The sequence below is a fragment of the Gigantopelta aegis genome, chromosome 4, assembly GCF_016097555.1.
Source record: "Gigantopelta aegis isolate Gae_Host chromosome 4, Gae_host_genome, whole genome shotgun sequence".
NCBI lineage: Eukaryota > Metazoa > Mollusca > Gastropoda > Neomphalida > Peltospiridae > Gigantopelta > Gigantopelta aegis.
Genome location: NC_054702.1, coordinates 76,746,747 through 76,766,048, shown reverse-complemented (window position 1 = coordinate 76,766,048; position 19,302 = coordinate 76,746,747). Strand labels below are relative to the sequence as shown.

The 19,302-nt window shown below is 39.2% G+C and overlaps 1 protein-coding gene across 1 annotated transcript in view; it reads right to left on the bottom strand.

Moving 5' to 3' along the window:
* The window catches only part of LOC121369995, a 74,056-nt gene that overhangs the window by 23,363 nt on the left and 31,391 nt on the right, over positions 1-19,302 (bottom strand). The gene's annotated exons all lie outside the window — the stretch shown is intronic.

Sequence of the window (19,302 nt, the reverse complement as noted above, 5' to 3'; positions counted from 1 at the left end):
TCTTTCATTTTGTTAAACTCCTGTATTTTATTACTCCGTTTTATCTGTCTGTAGAAGGCTACTAGTTGGTTTATCTCTTTTGTAATGATGTATTTGTCACGGGATTCTATAATACCCGTAACTGAATAAAACACAACGATTGTCCAAATAATCTCTCCTAACTGTAATATCTATTAGATCTCTCTGGATAGAGCAGTCTATACCCGCGTTTGGCTCGTCTCTAGGTATGATCAGAGATACGTACTTATATAAAGTATATATATTAATTATAGCACGTGTTAGTTCACTAGAAACCAACCAAAACACAATAACTTTGGAATCTGTATTTAACCTACGCTGACAAATGTACAGCCGCAGTATTAATTAATAACCACAATAATAACACCCAGAACTGATCAACTTAATTAGTTAATCTCTAGGTGTCTGGTTTACACAATATGCTAATCACTTCACCGTGACACACAACACCCACGTGTGATAATTGAGAAACGCTTCTAGGGAGAGTTAATTAATAAAGGAATTACCACATCTATTCCTAACTGGTTAAATTTTCAATTAACCCTTAACTACTCGTTCAGTAACGTGTGATATTGAGAAACGCTTCCCCAGGGGAACTTAATTAATAAAGGAATTACAACCTCTAATTCCTAACTGGTTAAATTTTTAATTGACCCTAACTACCATTTCAGTAACCTTGTAACACAGAATTAATACTGGTACCTATCACAATAAAGACACTAACCTACAGTTTACCTAGGCCCTATCTCAGATGACTGGCTAAGGCTTTATATTACAAATACTCGTATAATGTTAGAACCAAAAGTCTCTACGATTTACTTCGTCAGATGACCGAATACACTGTCTAAAGCAAATATTAGGTATATACAGTATTAAAATATTTAAAGTCACATCAATCACATCAAGGTTTGACACCAGAGCAGAAAATAAAATATTTACCAGTCCAAACTACTAACGTTCCCGGGAGCCTTCCTTTCTGTCCTTTTGGTTCTCCCATATACTCTAAAACACTAGCTATTTAGTATACATCGAAATATCGCCTGGGGTAAATCGCGGCACCGGGAATCTTATCATCTGATATTCCACCTCTCCCAGAGTCTTGTATATTTCTCTCTGCATCGTCAGTCTGGCTTTGTCGCCAACGCCGAGCAATCTCCTGGTCATAAACAGCACTACCGGAGATATTACGTAACTACTAGCCACATGTTGCCTCTCCACACCTGCTCTGGGTGTGTATTAGGCGTTAACCGTATTCGAGAAGACTTGTCGCACAGAGAAGTATTTACGTACAAGTTGCCCACCTGACTAAGTGCAATGAACTGCACACGGCCCTCTAACACAATTAATATCGCCACAGGCGAAAAGAAATTAAGAGCATGTACCGTCACATGTATGTAGGATGCATTTTCTTTTTATACTAAGCATACTCTAAAATTATGAAAAACATTACAAATGATGCCTGTGAATGGTGGGCTGAAACAAATAACTCCAGTGAAAATGCTGAAATTAAAGTAATTGGTAGGAGTAGCCTGTGTGGTGGCCATGGGTATACCTTCTCAGTGAGTCAGTATCTATGCCAAGTGTCAAAACCATGGGTCAAAATTATGAAGGCTGGGTTTTTTTAACCACAGATGTTTAACACCAAATTTAAAATGTGCTGAGATGTTGTAATAAAAATATTAATTTCTTTTCATTATTGGTTATTCTATAGAGACTGCAGAGCTTGTTTTGCCATGTGAGATTTGATTAAATACTTGAGGCATAACAGAACAAACTTTTTGGTTTTTGCTATTGATCCCAACACAAACTGACCATAACAAAATACTTTCCAAATTATAATCTAGAATTTATTTACTTAAATATCCTGAAACTGGAAATTTTGATATTTGTTCAGTTTATTTATTACCTCTTAAAATAAATGTGTTTTTTTTGTGGGGGGTTTTCTCTTTTTTTCTTTTTTCTTTTTTTTTTTTTTGTCTTTTTTTTGTAGTTTTTTTGTCTTACTAGACTATTTTGGACAAATGTAGCAAAAACCCAACATTTTATTCTGCAGTGACTGTTAAGCCGTATACCAGTTATAATACTTTTACTTTTTGGGGGAGTATGTTGACTACATTATGATAAATTCTAGCATGGCAGTGAAAAAAACCCACACTGTTGAACTGAAAATGTAAATACCACTATGTTATTGTTTGTTGGTGTTACTTGTGATTGTTGTCACATATTGAACATGAAACAAGCCATGTGTGAATACTGCGTGTAATGCTATCTCTTGAAATTACTGTAAGTGAGGTCCTAATTATTTCTTGATGCATCTGGTTTTAGAAATCCACATTTGTAAAATACCAGTATTGTGCTTCTTTAATTTATAATTTATTACTCTTACAGCCTTTGGAGAGAAACAAATTATGTTTAAAGCAGGTTTCAATTGCTGTTAATTTTATTATCAGTGAAAATCATGGAAAGTCGTGCATTTTCTTGGTATGAACCATGATTGATTAAGATAATTTACAGTGGACTTTTCTTGATATAAGTACTGAAAAGTAGAATACTAGTATTTAGATACTGGTATGTCAAATACATTTATGTTAAAACAGGCTCAGTGAAATCAGAATTCCTATCAGATTATGTCATTTTGTACACAAAAATTAAATTATTTACATTAACAAATTATAAATATTGCAAAACAATACCACTATCATTTCTAATTTTATGAAAATGTGTTATATTTCTACTTACATGTAAAAAAGAAAAAGAAAATTAAGAACAAAAAACAGTATATTCAATATTTTAAATTTCCTATTTATTTTTCATTTGAAAATTTAGTATTTATTTCTGTAATTATATGTTATGTTATTGATTTTTATTTTTATTTTTATTACATGTATACATATATAATTTGATTTTTGATTTTTGATTTTACATTGAATATCTATCTATCTATCTATCTAATATAATATAATATTTATTTGTGTTACCATAACTTTAAGAATTTTGTTTGGGTTGGGTTGGGTTTTTCTTTTTTATTTCATTGAAATAATTTATTACAAAATAATTATGTTGACAAATTTGGTTGAATTTACGAATAATTTGTGGAAATAAACACGTATATCTCCATATTAAATCGCGATAACATAGAACCCGGAAGTAAACGGCGAAGAATGGAACGTGGCGTTTTACAAATTAAAACTTTATTAAATGCTGTTACCGGTTTTTTTTTACTGCAAACACTCAAGTATTATCAGTCAAATATGTACAGATTTAATGGGTTTGGCATGGTGGATATATGATAGAAAGTAGTAAGAACGGTAAGAAGTAGCCTATATGGTTGGGGAAAACCCACGATATGACTGAACATTATTTTGTTCTTTTTTTTCTTCCATTTTTTTTTAACCACCAACTGCGGAATTTCTTGATTTTTATTATTTACTTTAATTTTTAGCCGTTCTACGCTTCAGTCACATACATGCTCAAAATTAGGTCGGGAATAATAGAGTGGATATACCAATCAGTGCGTTACGACAATACAAATTTAGGTCAGGTCAGGTCAGGTCATAGGGTTTTACGTGCACATTCAGAACAAGCTGTTGTAGCGCACGCCTGTCGTGGGCACAAGAGCCGGCCTTGGCCGGCTCCTCCGTCCATGACAGGAAAGGGGGGGGGGGGGGGGGGGGGAGGGACCGCCTGCATTGGCAGGTGCAAGGGAGCACCAGCAGCCCGATCAAATCGGTAGCAGGCGGGTGGGGGTGGGGGTGGTGCTATGGAATTTGAATGGAGCAGTTAAATGCCAAAGAGAAAAGGGTGCGCAATTTTGTTTGAGGGAATTTGGCGCAATTTTGAACGGTCGGTCGAAAGGTAAATGGCCGAGCTAATATAGGTTTTGATGTTAATGAATCGAGAGTAGCTCGTTAATTTTAGACCTCTACGATGCTGTGGTGTCTCCCTAGGTTGCCCATAGGGCCTTTATAAAGGGAATTTTGCACCGCCCGGTGGTAGGCAGAAATTCTGTGTTTTCGCTATATAGAGTTATCTCTGACTGAGAGAGCGATCATAATCGTCCAAATGTCTGTCTAGCTCTCTTACATTCAGAATACTCGGGCTAGGTCGGTCTAAGATCGATCTTCGACTGTGGGCCCATTGGGCTATTTCTTGTTCCAGCCAGTGTAACACAACTGGTGTAATAACGGCCGTGGTATGTATAGTCCGGCTCGCAGTTACCGCGGGCTCGCAGATTCCAATGACTTGGTTATATTTGGAATAACAATTTGGAAGCGCCATCTAGCGTCTGTTGATATATGCAGATAGACATAAGGAAGTATGTTTTTCACAAATGCGGACAAATAAGTGTCATACATTCCGTTCTCTTGTAAGTTAAAAAACAAATATAAATCATGCGCCATTTCCACAAACCTTGAAATAGTAATTGATCCCCCGTCTTGGAAATCGTTTATTATTTCCTTCCAATTCACTTTCCGACTTTCCACGTGTCCCAGGCATGTCGTATGCTATTTGGGCTTGTCAGCTTTGTAATGTCGTGTTACGGCTTGTATGGAGGCGCATAAAGGCCACATAATATTAACACGAAAACTGTAACGTCACACATTGTTGGTTGACTGAATCACGTAGAGAATCAGTGAGATCGTCAAAATATTTGTTACTTTAAAAACATATATATATATATATATATATCTATATATATATAATATATATATAGATATATATATATATATTATATATATATTATAATTATATTATAAGTACAGCTATAAATAATACGGGGGTACTGATAATATTTAATAAATAAAATAAAATAAAATAAAAATAAACAAAGCACTGAAAAATTATAATTGGAAAGAACACAAACACTTACCTTCATCACCCCAGCCTTGACCATCCACCTCATTGAAAGCAATTCATGAGTAAAGTGAAGAGTCTGATTTAGAGGAATCGAAATGCTGTGTAATTTGTAAACAGTTTTCTCTACCGGCACACAGAGAATGTGTAAATCTTGTGAGTGTCACGTGGGTACAGTGTGATAAAGGTGATCACTAAACACGTCTTATATTCTCCAGTGATACAATCTAATTAAAATTAGCTCCACTATTACATGTGGATCTAACAGCAGCCATTTGGAGCTCATGTCCACCAATCAAAACCTTACTTGCAGAATCATGCCAGTGATTTGAAAATAATTTGAAAACATTCCGAATTATCCTGAGGGTCTACGACATGTTTCATGTGAATTGCGAATGCCTTATTTAGACCAGTAGAACTAATTTTAATCAGATTGATAACAACACTGCGTAGTCTCCAATGTCCAGGTAACATTTCGTCTGTAAATAATAATTTAAATATTGACCAATCACACTTCGCCTTTTATAACGTTATTTGGGAGCATACATATTATAAAAATATCGGGCGAGTATATTTCAGTGGCCGCAGTACAGAGAACCATACCAATACGTACGGGATGGGTTATCAGTCTTCAATTTTACATTACAAATTATTTATTTATTTAAAAAAAAAAAAAAAAAAAAAAAAAAAAAAAAAAAAAAAAACAGTCTTCAGTTTTACATTACAAATTATTTATTTTATAAAATAAAACATGTTTTAAGGCATTTGTAATTCACACGAAACATGTATACACACAGGATAATTCGGAATGTTTTCACATTATTTTTAAATCACTGGCATGATTCTGCAAGTAAGGTTTTGATTGGTGGACATGAGCTCCAAATGGCTGCTGTTAGATCCACATGTAATAGTGGAGCTAATTTTAATTAGATTGCCAGTGATAGTGTGATACCAAGGTTGTAAGGGCGAACAGCACGTTTCTGTGCCTTCACTGCATGCATTTATACTCAGCAAGTTTCTACAGTGTTACTGTTCTGTATATTGAATTTTATGATTTGTTCCAGTTTAAAATATCTTGCATTCCAGGATTGGTTCAGATTATTTGTAACGAGAATGTTTAAGTTATTGGTTTTAGGTAGCTTTAACCATGATAACAGGACGTTAAAATGACACATCTTGGTAATATTCAGACCAGGACTTGCTTGATGTTCACGCTCAATACTAAGGTAAAATTTATTAAAAAAAATTCCATAACGTGCCTCCATACTAAACAATCATAACACCCGCGGTCACTGAGAGTTCCTTCTCTTTGTGTATGTACGTCACCGCATCAAAACTGGTACGTGTTTCCTACTGGAAATTAATAACTTGGGTCGGAATTTTTTATTTCACTATATACATTAATGCATGAATAACAAAACAGCAAAACAAACCGTTAGGTTAGACAAATGTTTTTATTCAGAATCCCATTTTCCGATTAGCCACGCGGTAATAGGGCGTGCTATGCTACTATTCTGTCTGTGAGATGCTGACTATAAAAGATCCCTTGCCGCTAAACGACAATAAGTCAAATCAACCAATTAGCTCCATTTTCAATTTTGATGAACCATTCTAAATTATTCGTCAAAATTACTTTCAAGAAATTATGCAACATTTTCTATTTGGCTTTAATCCTACGGGACTTTGGAAATTCAATAGCACCAAAACCAACCCTCGTCCGCTATTGACCCTGGTCGGACTGTTTGTGCTCCCTTGCACATGTTAGCGCGGGCGACGCCCTGTCCCATCCACCTGAAAGCTTTTCCTGTCCTGGACGGAGGAGACGGCGAAAGTCGACACCGGCGCCCATGACAGGCGTCTGCTACAACAGCTTGTTCTAAATGAAAAAAAAATTTGTTTTGTTTAACGACACCATTGAAGCACATTGATCAATTAATCATCGGCTATTGGATGTTAAACATTTGGTAATTCTGACTCGTAGTCATTAGAGGAAACCCGTAACATTGTTCCTAATGCCGCAAGGGATCTTTTATATACACTTTTCCACAGACAGGAAAGCACATACTACGGCCTTTTTTCCAGTTGTGGTGGACTGGTTGGAACGAGAAAAACCCAGTCAGGTGAATAGATCCACAGAGTTGGTTCGATCCTGCGACGCAAACACCTCAAGCGAGCACTAAACCGACTGAGTCAAATCCCGCCATATAACTGTCATTAAAATGTGTTGAATGCGTCGTTAAATAAAGCATTCCTTCCTTCCGTGTATGATAATGACTGTGCTTGAAAGAGAGTGCAGATAAGCGATTTCGGGTCATGCTGTTTCTCGTATAGGTGTGTAAGCGACGCACTCGCCCTGTCCTCACACTCACAACTAATCATCGTCTGTTGAACGTCAAAGAGTTAGTAAATTCAACGCTTAGTCTTAAGAGGAAGTCCGCTACATGTCTCCCTTTAGCAGCTAGGTATATTTTATTTTATTTTGTCATGTGGCACTGGTTGGAATGAGGAAAATGTCAATAACAGAATGGTTGTACAATGAGTCAGGACACCGTGTGACTGTTTCGAGTTCTGGCCGAATGTGTTTAAGAGAATGTGTTTAAGAATTAAAATGACTTATTTTGCGCACAACTCACTATTAAATTAATAAGTCGGGATAAATAGTAAATACTTTCCTTTTTTAAAGTGGTCCGTGGGCGTGCGTGCATTCCCGACGCCCCCTCCCCTTCCCCCTCCCCACCTACTCGTGTATGGGTCTGGATTGTTGTAAAAATAATCACAAGCGACGCGTTTGGGTGTGGATTGTTGCAGAAATGATTACATGCGGCGCCTGTTTTACACAATGTACCATTGATAATGATTTATCCCGCAGAGCTACCACCTATATAAACACTCCACGTTTCTCCCTCTGCGGGACTCTGCGGGAACAGCATTGTGTTAAACAGGAAGCTAATTTGAATTCTAGATGTAATGATAAATCGAACAAGGCGCATAGAAAATATTTTGTTTGTCCCAGTCACACTTTGTCAGTTCACGTTTACGACTTTACTTACGTGTCAAAACACACACACATGTAAGAGTATATTTCTGATCATATAAAACGAGCTCATCATTAATGACTTGCACAACAAAGATATCTGTTCGTTTAATGCATGATTCGTCTCAACACGTATAGCTGTTTTGTAACCACCGTCATTCAGCAAAACGTCAATCGACACCTAAATACATCTGTGTTGGAAAGGAATGTTTTATTTAATGACGTACTTAACTCACATCTGTGTTGGTTTCTCAATCATATTAAAGCTGCAAGCTCGAGTATATATTTTTAAACGTATTATCATCATCATCATCACCACCACCACCATCATCATCATCATCATCGATATTGAACATACGTACGTTATATAAAGGCAGATCGCGATAATCGATGATCGTAAAGTAACGCAAAACAAATCATTAAAGGTACTTGGTCCGCTTACAACATTGTGTGGTATTTCAGTCTGAAACCAGATTCTTGGCTGGTTGGTTGATTCGGTTTCTTTTGTTGGGGGGGGGGGGGGGGGGGGGGGGTGTTTTTATTGGGGTTTGGAGTTTTTCTTGGTTGTTTTCTGGTTGTTATTTTTGTTATTTGTTTGGTGTGGGGGGGTTTTGTGGGGAGGTTGGTTTTTGTTTTTTGTTGTTGTTGTGGGGGATTCAATGGGGTGGGCGAGAGGGGCTATATCTACTCCGTCCGGCACTCCACAAACCAAACTTTTCAAATCCTACAAGTAGTAGTAGTGAGGCCTACCGGGCGCCATGACATACTTTCCCGTGATCACGTGACTTTGGTAGAAGACAATGGGCTTGGTGCAGGTGTGTGACCTTGGTAGGAAACAATGGCCTTTGTGTAGGAAACAATGATCTTTGTATAGGTTGGTGCAGGTGTGTGACCTTTAGCACATTGTCGACGTTTTCTTTGTTGCCGTCATTCAGCCATTCATTCATTCGTTTAATAATAGAGGAGTACAAAGAATGAACGATCAAGATCTTTCTATTCAGTTTGTAAACCTTTTTTGATAGCCATTTTACAACTGTCGGACCTCATCCAAAGGCATTTTATTACGCCTCTCAGTGTTTATGAAACCAGGTGAACTGCAAAAGACATACCGACGCGCGTCCGCCGTCTTAACGGGACATTCCCGAGTTTGCTGCAATCTTTAAGATGTTATTTAGCGACATCACTAGAGGACATTGATTTATGAATCATCGGTTATTGGATGAAAAACATAATTTTGACAGTTTTAGAGAGGAAACCCGCTACATTTTCTCCATGAGTAGCAAGGGATCTTTTATAGGTAGTACAATACCAAATAACTTCCGGCTGGGTCAAAGTTCGAGGTGCACCGAACTTTTGATAGAGAAGTGAACACCACAAGTCCTGTGATTGGTTATAAATGTGAGTGTGTTGGTTGTAAAAAATAATAGTTTCATCTGGGTAAAATAAATGGCAATTTTATTTCATCTAGTACCAATGTGTCAAGTAGCCTTGTGCTTGAAACATGTATGGGGTACCTGTAAAAAAGTACTCAAATTGTGTGCGAAACTAGGGTAGTCATAGACGCTACCCGTTATCTCAGAAACGAGCAGCTTGACCCCCATTTTTTTCTGATTCACTTTAAGTGTAAGGGGTGGTAGTATTTATATCCGTGGCGTTTATGTCGGTTGATACGTTGCAGGTAGGAGTTTTAGCCGTATATGTTACTATTGTCGTCTATGGGATTTGATTTGGTAGTGTACACCCTTATATACACAATCTCATACCCCTTATGGGGCCAGTATTTTATAATTAAATACAAACTTCTGTGTGTGTGTGTATGTGTGTGTGTGTGTGTGTTTGTGTGCGCGCGCGTGCGTGCGTGCGTATGTGTGTGTGTGTGTGTGAAACACTCCAGCACAATGCTTTGAAGAAAGAACGCGTGATTGCAACTCAACGCTCCAACCTAACCTATGGTCTTTTAACTGCATTTTAAACACGAGTATTTCTCTAGAGTACAAGCCTTTATAGACAACCAGTGTATTATGTCTGGTATATCAAAGGCCGTGGTATGTGCTGTCCTGTACACACAACTCTTGCTACTATAAAGTAGCGGCAGAAATATTCAATCACAAATCTAGTTATAGAGTAGAATACACAAAAAAACAAACGCAATGGTTTAGAGAGAGAGAGAGAGAGAGAGAGAGAGAGAGAGAGAGGGGGGGGTTGGGGAGGGGAGGGAGAGAGAGAGAAAGAGAGACGATATGCCACACGTGATTAATCCATTAGTGTAAGTCGGCGTCACGCGCACCGCCGTGGGTTTAACAAGTGGTACGTGTTGACCAAAGGGAAATAACTGCATTTTTAAACAGAAAATTTATCTAGAGTACTAGCCTTCTTACAGGGCCTTTTAATTACCAAATGGGTAAATACAGTGATCGATCTAGGATCGATCCCCGTCGATGGCCAAAATAGGCTATAGCCAACCAGTGCATTATGTCTGGTATGTCAAAGGCCGTGGTAATTGCTGTCCTGTACACACAGCTCTTGCTACTATAAAGTAGCGGTAGAAATATCCAATCACAAATCTAGTCATAGAGTAAAAAACACAAAAAACAAACGCAATGGTTTGGTTGTTTTTTGTTTTGTTTTTTCTAAAGTACACTCGCTGGTCTCTCTAGAGACAACTACACATGCAATGAATTTAGAACGAATCTGTCTGGATTCACAAACTGTCGAATTTTCCTGGTGTTGGGACCTTTGTCAAAGTAATGCATATATGTCAGAAAGCGAGAGTACGTGTCTTTAAATAACTTCCATTGCAATGTCTTCATGTTTCTTTCGATGGCATCTTGGGACATGTTTTTTTCTTCGTAGCGTTACCTCTTGCTTTCGAAATAGTCACGATTGATGTCGAATTCACGCTCGATTATCAGACGTACAACTTCGTTTTCCAGATCGGACGACGGCTCTTCATTTCCCTCCTCGCACGTTTTCACGTGTCGCTGCAAGTCACTCCCGTCCTTAAAGACCAGACCACACGTATCGCAAGACTGCATCCTCTTGACTTTTTTCAGAAAGGGCTCTACCTCATCTTCTTCTTTTTCATCGTCACTTTCGTAGGCGGGTATGCCTGGTACTTTTCTTTTGAATGCGTTTCTTTGCATGATTTGCTCGTAGAGCTCCTTCTCCGACGGTGGTTGAAACTCTTCTGAGACATTCGCCGTTACGCTCGTGCTTATATACCATCCGGGCGGCCGCGTCTCTAAACCATTAGGTCGAAGGCGCCAAAGTTCGGGCGTGGTCGTTTTCAAGTCCACCAAAAGATGTCCGTAGGGTCTGTGGGTAGCTTCCTCAAACCGCTGCATGAAATGACGAGTATGTCAAGGATACATCTGCTGTGCCAAGGTTAGCACTTCCTGCTTGTCGATGGGGTTGTTGAACAGTGCCAGGTAATGACAGTTTCTTCTCTGTGTCGGGTCCTTGCTGTTATAGAGGTTCTGGTTGATGGCAATCACAGAGAGGTTTATGTGGTGACTTCCTTCCGTGAACAGATCGGTGATGCGAGGGTCTTTTCCAGCTGTAGACATCAGGTCGTCCAACACGATGAGATTTCTGATTCTGGGATCCAAATAACGATCCTTTTCCAAATTCTCAGGTATACCTTGAACAAATTTTACTCGAACAAACATTTTGATCGTATCATAGAGGAGTTGCCATCGTTTGTAGAGCGAGATGATGTGCTGAGGAGGCGGGTGGATTTTACCATCCCATAGCAGTTTGTAGAACAAAAATGTTTTTGCACACGACGTGGGTCCCGACACGATCATGGTGAACGGATGTAACAATCTTAGGGGCTGTTGCTGCTGCTGCTGCTGCTGCTGCTGCTGCTGCAGCGGAGCAGGAGCTATAGTAGCCCTAGGAGCCGGAGCAGGAGCTATAGGAGCCCTAAGAGCTGGAGCAGGAGCTATGGGAGCCAGATGAGCAGGAGCTATAGAAGCCAGAGGAGCTATAGGAGGCAGAGGAGCAGGAGCTATAGGAGGCAGAGGAGCAGGAGCTATAGGAGCCAGAGGAGCAGGAGCTATATGAGCCGAGAAGCTGAAGCAGGAGCTATAGGTGCCAGAGGAACTATAGGAGCCAGAGCAGGAGCTATAGGAGCCAGATGAGCAGGAGCTATAGGAGCCAGAGGAGCCGGAGCTATAGGAGCCCTAGGAGCCAGAGCAGGAGCAATAGGAGCAGGAGCCATGGGAGCCTGGAGTTGAGTTGAATGGAAGGTCTTCCAATGATGTAGCATAGTTCATGGTTTTGAAAAAGTCTTTGGACATACGGGAGACGATCTTTTGTTCATGACATGTTCTGGAATATACCGGCCTCGGTGGCGTCGTGGCAGGCCATCGGTCTACAGGCTGGTAGGTACTGGGTTCGGATCCCAGTCGAGGCATAGCCTTTTTAATCCAGATACCGACTCCAAACCCTGAGTGAGTGCTCCGCAAGGCTCAATGAGTAGGTGTAAACCACTTGCACCGACCAGTGATCCATAACTGGTTCAACAAAGGCCATGGTTTGTGTTATCCTGCCTGTGGGAAGCGCAAATAAAAGATCCCTTGCTGCCTGTCGTAAAAAGAGTAGCCTATGTGGCGACAGTGGGTTTCCTCTAAAAAAATATGTGTGGTCCTTAACCATATGTCTGACGCCATATAACCGTAAATAAAATGTGTTGAGTGCGTCGTTAAATAAAACACTTCTTTCTTTCTTTGTTCTGGAATAAACCAATTCTGATTCATGATGTTGACTTGAAGTGTTCGACGTGAACTGACGATGTTGAAACTGCCATGCCCCCTTTTATAGTCTTCTCAGAAATGCTTGTGTCGTTTTTGCCCAGTCTGCTCTCGTCGTTTCTGTTCCACGCCACTCTAAACACGTTTCCGTTTCTGCTCGGCCTTGGCTTGCTCTACCACCTGCTGCGTTGGGGAGACCATGACGACTTTGGGTGCCGGGGGCTTGTTCTGTTCCTCTTTTTCTTTCTTCCACGTAGGGTTGTAGAGTTCTAGACATCGATCTACACTGTACATGATCTGACTGTTTCCACCACGTTGAATTTCGAAGTGAGGCTGAAGATTGCCTTCTGCTTGCAACTTGTAGAAACGGGTCCACATGTCCACGTCGGGAACGTACACCTTGTACTGGTCTGACATGTTACTTCTCTGAAGGTTCTACCTCAAATGACGATGTTACCCATTACCCTTTTATTTATACTCTCTACAATTTCGCGCATGCACACAAAGATTAAATTTTGTATGGTACGTATGACCCATCCCCCCATCCCCAAGAATAGCTCGTGCACGGCTCAGGGCCACTCTCGGGACCACACTCAGGGCCATACTCAGGGCCATACTCAGGGCCACAGGTCCACACACACACACACACACACACACACACACATACACACACACACACACAGGGTCACCCTTAAATTAATAACAAACAAAACGTGATATTCACGAGTTTATTTTACAAAACGAAAATGCACTCATGCAATACGTGTTTAATGTCTGAACACATTGTTAATGTAAGGACATCTCGAGGACAGTCTGTAATGTTCCATCACTGGATCGTCCATTCTCTGCCATCGGTAGGCGCGTAGTCCGCAGCAGTAACAGACGACGGCATCGTGGTCTCCCGTGTAGAAGAAACCGGCCTTGGCGGGCTCCCTCGGTTTCTGGCGTAACTGTATGGGCCACCACCCAAATGTCTGCATACGTGTATAGAATCTTCTCATTTCGCGTCGATGACAGAACAAGTAATGTCTCGAAAGGCCATCCCATTCGTCATTGGCGTCGTAGGTATCATCATCGTAGGGAGCAGAGTCCCTTTTATATTCTCGAGCAGCATCCGTCTGATCCATGGGTTCTTTATCCACGATTTCGACGGGTTCACGGGTATCCATGGGTTCTTCATCCACGATTTCGCCATCTTCAATTCTATCCCCAATATCACGTGTAGCATCCGTTTGATCCATATAATGAATACTCTTCACATCTTGTTTGGTAGTCACTCTTTTACATTTGATTGTATGTCTTTCTGAACATTTGCAGACCAAGACGTCGTCCTCGTCGCTACTGCTGCTGCTACTAACACTGATCGAATATCCCGATGCCATCTTCTTCGTTCCAGATAGAGTGCAACAAGACACAATAATGTCAGAATCATAAAACACGTCTGTTCTCTAGCACAGTCATAAAGCAAATGACGTGTAAACTATAAATCCATTCTTTTATACCTTCGAGTTCATCCAAAACAAAATGTTTGTCACCCTTGTTCACCACTGGTGACACTCGTTAGGGTTGCAGAAGTTATACTGAAGAAATCCCATCTGGTTTTGATGGTCGTCTTGCATGGCGCAGGGCACAATCGAGTTCAGCTCTGGTACAAAGTCACACATGACTGTGAAACAGCCTTTCAGTTTCTCCCATTGTTGTAGAGAAAGGAATATTACCTTCTTCGAAGGCTTCACAGATTTCGTTTTATCACACCACCACCACTGACGCAGGTCCACCCCAGCAAAGTTCTTGTCCATACTAGCATGAACATTGGCTCCAAGGTGTCTGACCAATGTTTCATCCTTCCCTTGTTTCAAGGCTGAAATCGTTTCGTCTGTCTGGCTCTTACATCCACACAGTTCAACCCACTGCTTTAGATTTAGAGCGATACCTCGTTTGGTGGGGAATGTTTTCCCCTTATCACTGTTGAATTTCCAGATATGTATCAAAAGTTCTCGCTTCTATGGTTGGGCCATAACGTATACATTTTGTCCATTTTCTAGTTGGCATCGCGATTTTTCACCCTGGCCAGGGCACTGAGTAGTACTTGATGAATGTCACGACGCCATCTTCTTCTTTCAAAATAAAAAAGCAATAAACCACAAAAAAGTGAATATCATCAACCTCTAAAACAAACTAGACGTAGATCTTGTCTATGGACTTTTCGGCAAGCGAATGACAATGAAGCCAAAAGCGCCCTTTTTATACCCGAGGGAGGCACCCCCAGCTCAGTCCAAGGACGCACACCTGCACCAAGGGCATTGTCTCCTACACAAAGGCCACACACCTGCACTAGCTTACAGAGGTCACACACCTGCACCAATCCCATTGTCTCCTACCAAGGTCACGTGATCACGGGAAAGAAGGTCATGGCGCCCGGTAGGCCTCACTACTAGTACAAGTCTGGAGACGAGTAAATACATGTTTATGATCGTATGAAGTATTCTAAATTGTTAAACATCTTGACTAAATATGTTTGTTTTAATCCGTGACGTTATATACCTTTAAACGTCACTGTTAGTCACAAATGGTGTACAGATTTAAAGGTGTACGTTGTTTAGCTAAAATACGTATTACACAGATTAATATTTTTATTAAAGCTTCAATCTCGCCTCCCTGTATTAATATTATGATATCATTTACTAAAAAAGATACTAGTTAAAATTTGGTACACTGCAGAGCATATTAATCAATTAATCATCGGCTATGGAATGTCAAATATTTTGTCACATAGTCTGCAGAGGAAACACGTTACATGTTTCCAAACGCGGCAAGGAGTAGTACCCTTGGTACACGAGAGCCATTTATGCAAATAAGGCCACGTGACCTGTTCTCTTATTGGCTGATCTCTAACCATGTGGGCGTGGCCTAGTGACGTTACGGCGTAGAACGGCGACCTCTAAGCGTCGCGTTAACTGAATGACCGGCCTCTGTGGCGTCGTGGTTAAGCTATGGAACATAAGGCTGGTAGGTACAGGGTTCGCAACCCAGAGCGAGTTTTAACTACTCAGTGGGTTGGCGTAAGGCCACTACACCCTCTTCTCTCTCATTAACCACTAACAATTAACAACTAACCCACTGTCCTGGACAGATAGCCCAGTTGTGTGCCCAGGACAGCGTGCTTTAACCTTAATTGGATATAAGCACGAAAATAAGTTGAAATGAAATAACTCAATGGGTCGATGGCTTTTGCAGCTGCTGAGGTGAAATGAACGTGGGAAACGTTGTCTATGTGTGTATAATGGAAACTAGATGTCAGTCTTGGTAACGGAAAGAAACGACGCAATTGACAGATTTTATTTACGGCTATATAGCGTCAGACAGATATTGACAGAGGAAACCCGCTGTCGCCACTTCATGGGCTACTCTTTTCGATTAGCAGCAAGGGATCTTTTGTATGCACCATCCTACAGACAGGGTAGTACATACCGATGTTTTCAGATGGTAGGTGTTCATATATGATATTGACGCGGACTCGTGTCAGCGTGGGGAGTGATATTAGGGGACGTGTTGATACATGTCCACATGCTGACCTCGTGTTAGCATGGGGTGTGATATCACAACGCGTGTCCAGACATACCCCAGACATTGCTTAAAGGGACATTCCTGAGTTTGCTGCATTGTAAGATGTTTCAGACTAATAAAATATTTCAACGATTAAACTTGCATATTAAATATATTTTCTGGTTTAGAATATCAGTGTCTGTATATTCAATGTGTTTCTGGTCGTCTTAAAGGGACATACCCTAGTTTTTAAACACTAACGCATATTTTTTTTACTATTATAACCGTTTTTGATAACTTAAGTCATACTTTACTTAGACTTTATTGTTTAGATTATCAGTTTCCGTACATTGAAAGTGGTTTTGGTCATCCCGGTGGTTCTAATATCACAAAATGCATTTATCACATTTTTGAAAACACACGTGCGTCTGAGAAGTAACAGTTATAGATTCGAGTTTTAGTCTTATTTTTAGAGGGTATTTCACCATTTCAAAGTCACAGAATCATGTTCCACTCAATTGTAACATTATCCAAATGTGTTACAGATTTGTAGATTAACTAAACTTAGTGTTAATTTTCACGGGTCTAAACTAGGGTATGTCCCTTTAATATCTGTAAGAAGCCCAAACTGGATTTTGTCTTCAAATAATTTCGTGCGTACGAAAAAACAATATTTTAGGAAATAAGATGAAATTTAACCTAATACAAATATCAGAACAATCAGAAACACTTTTAATATACAGACACTAATATTTTATGCAGAAAAATATATTTGATATGTAATTACAATCGTATAAACGTCTCTGTTAGTCGATAACATCTTAAAAAGTGCAGCAAACTCAGGAATGTCCCTTTAAGATGTATTTAAATATATGTTTTAAAAACACACACATTATTATCAGCGTCGGTGATGTAGTGGTTACGCTATCGGACGTAATGCTGGTAATTACTGGGTTCGTATCCTGGTACCGGCTCCCACTCCGATCGAGTTTAACAACTGACCACTAACCCACCGTCCATGACAGACAGTCCAGTCATCTCGGCCCGACCTAGTATATGAAGTATCATTGGGGACTGTACAGGGAGGAGCTGACATTCTAAACAAGGGACTCTCTGATACACGGCTGGGACTGTTATTGTCACATAATAAAGATGTCGACATCTATGTCACAATTGTGGCCATAGATAATTGTGGAAGTATAGCAGCACACAAAGAACACTTTGCCATCAGTCTTAAAAACTAGCACGTTAGATCTGAATATCAATTAATTATCAGAATGCATTGTATCTACTTTATATGAGTTGATATCATTGATTTGTCTTATATTATTTATAGTTTAAGGTCCAAGCACGCTGTCCTGGACACATATCCAAATTAGCTGGACTCTGAGCACGATAGTGGGTTAGTGGTTAGTATAGTGAGGGAGACGTCAGTGTAGTAGTCTTACGAACTGGGTGGGAGCCAGTATCAGGATGCAAACCCAATATCTACCAGCTGTAAGTTTGATGGCTTACACCACCGAAGCCGTTTGTCATAACATAAAGGCTTATAAATATTTCGAATAAAATAATTTGTGACAGAAACGCAAAGGATTTCACGCAATAATAATTGAATTGTGACTAAACTAAAAACATACACTTATACACATATACTTATCTTTAAAAATATTCTTCTAGTTCACACTCCCTCCCACACACACACAAATATGCATACATACATCAATCCCCACCCAACCACACTTTTACCAACAATCTTAACGACAAAACCGTAATACGTTATCAAGGCCGTATCTCTGTGCAATGCAGTCTAATGGGCATTTTTATAAAATAGTGATCGATTCCACAGTGGAGATTTCATCCCTGTTGCACCCCCACACAATATTAGTAAAATATTAATTCCAAGAGAGGTTTAAACAACAAGAAGTAACCGATATAGATGTCATTTTTGTTTGAATTTTTGAAGTAAAGAGGCGAGATATATGTATTACTTTTCCCTCAGTGGTGACCTCAGCGTCAATTTCAACATTAGTTCAACGTTAAAGTTTCGTCTATTGCTCAATTTTCGCAAACTAGAACTTTCTAGTTATATCTGTGAATGTTTATCTCAATGCATGTTAAAAAAAACATTGAAATGTATTAAAATTTTAATTTTAGTTTGTTTTAAGTTTAATTTTGTTTAACATACATTAAGATGAACATCTATGGATTCAACTGTCAGTGTCACTGAATACATTAATTGTAAGAGAGACATTTAATTATAAGGAATTCTTGGATAAATGCATTATATACGGCATACTCGAATCACCAAGTCTTCGAGAAGAATATGTACTTTGAATGATTTGCCCCTGCGTGTGCTGTAACCTCGCCGTGGTGCAGGAGTGTAACATTCTCTTTGAGAATGGCCAATACAGCACAAAATTGAAGTTTTGAGTAAAATTCAGTATCCGTAAAATTCTGTGATATTTGTGTTTTTGCACAGTTCTTTATACTGTTTTTGTTTAAGTCTTGAATTTTTATATTGATGTTGATCCATAGTTTGACACCCAATAGCCGATGTATTTTTCGTGCTGGGGTGTCGTTAAACATTCATTCATTCATTTGAATGATTTGTTTTATTTTTTGAGCTTCGTAAATTTGTGATTAAATTCATGTAAATAGAACTGTTTTATTTTAGACTAGATATAATGTAGAAATATTTAATTATTTATTTATTTATTAACAATAATATTGTCTAATTCTGTGCAGCCCCTCGGCCAATTATGTGATATTTTCTAAAACTGTATAACAGGTCTATCAAATCTGCATGGACGATAATTTTATTCACACAAATATCGCATTATGTAATATGTTTTTCGTTCGTGCATTAGATTTAAGACATGATTTACATAACTTAGACTTAATACAAAAAGTTTACCTGTAAAACATATTGATAATATATATATATATTGGTGTTTTTCACTATGTTTTATAGTTCAGCAATTTGTTTGTGTGTGATTAATTTTAGGAATGTCATCAAATGCTTTTGGTTATTTTGTATTCCCTATGATAATAGAAATATTCTGCTTGTTTACTTTACTAATAACCCGTTTTTCTCCG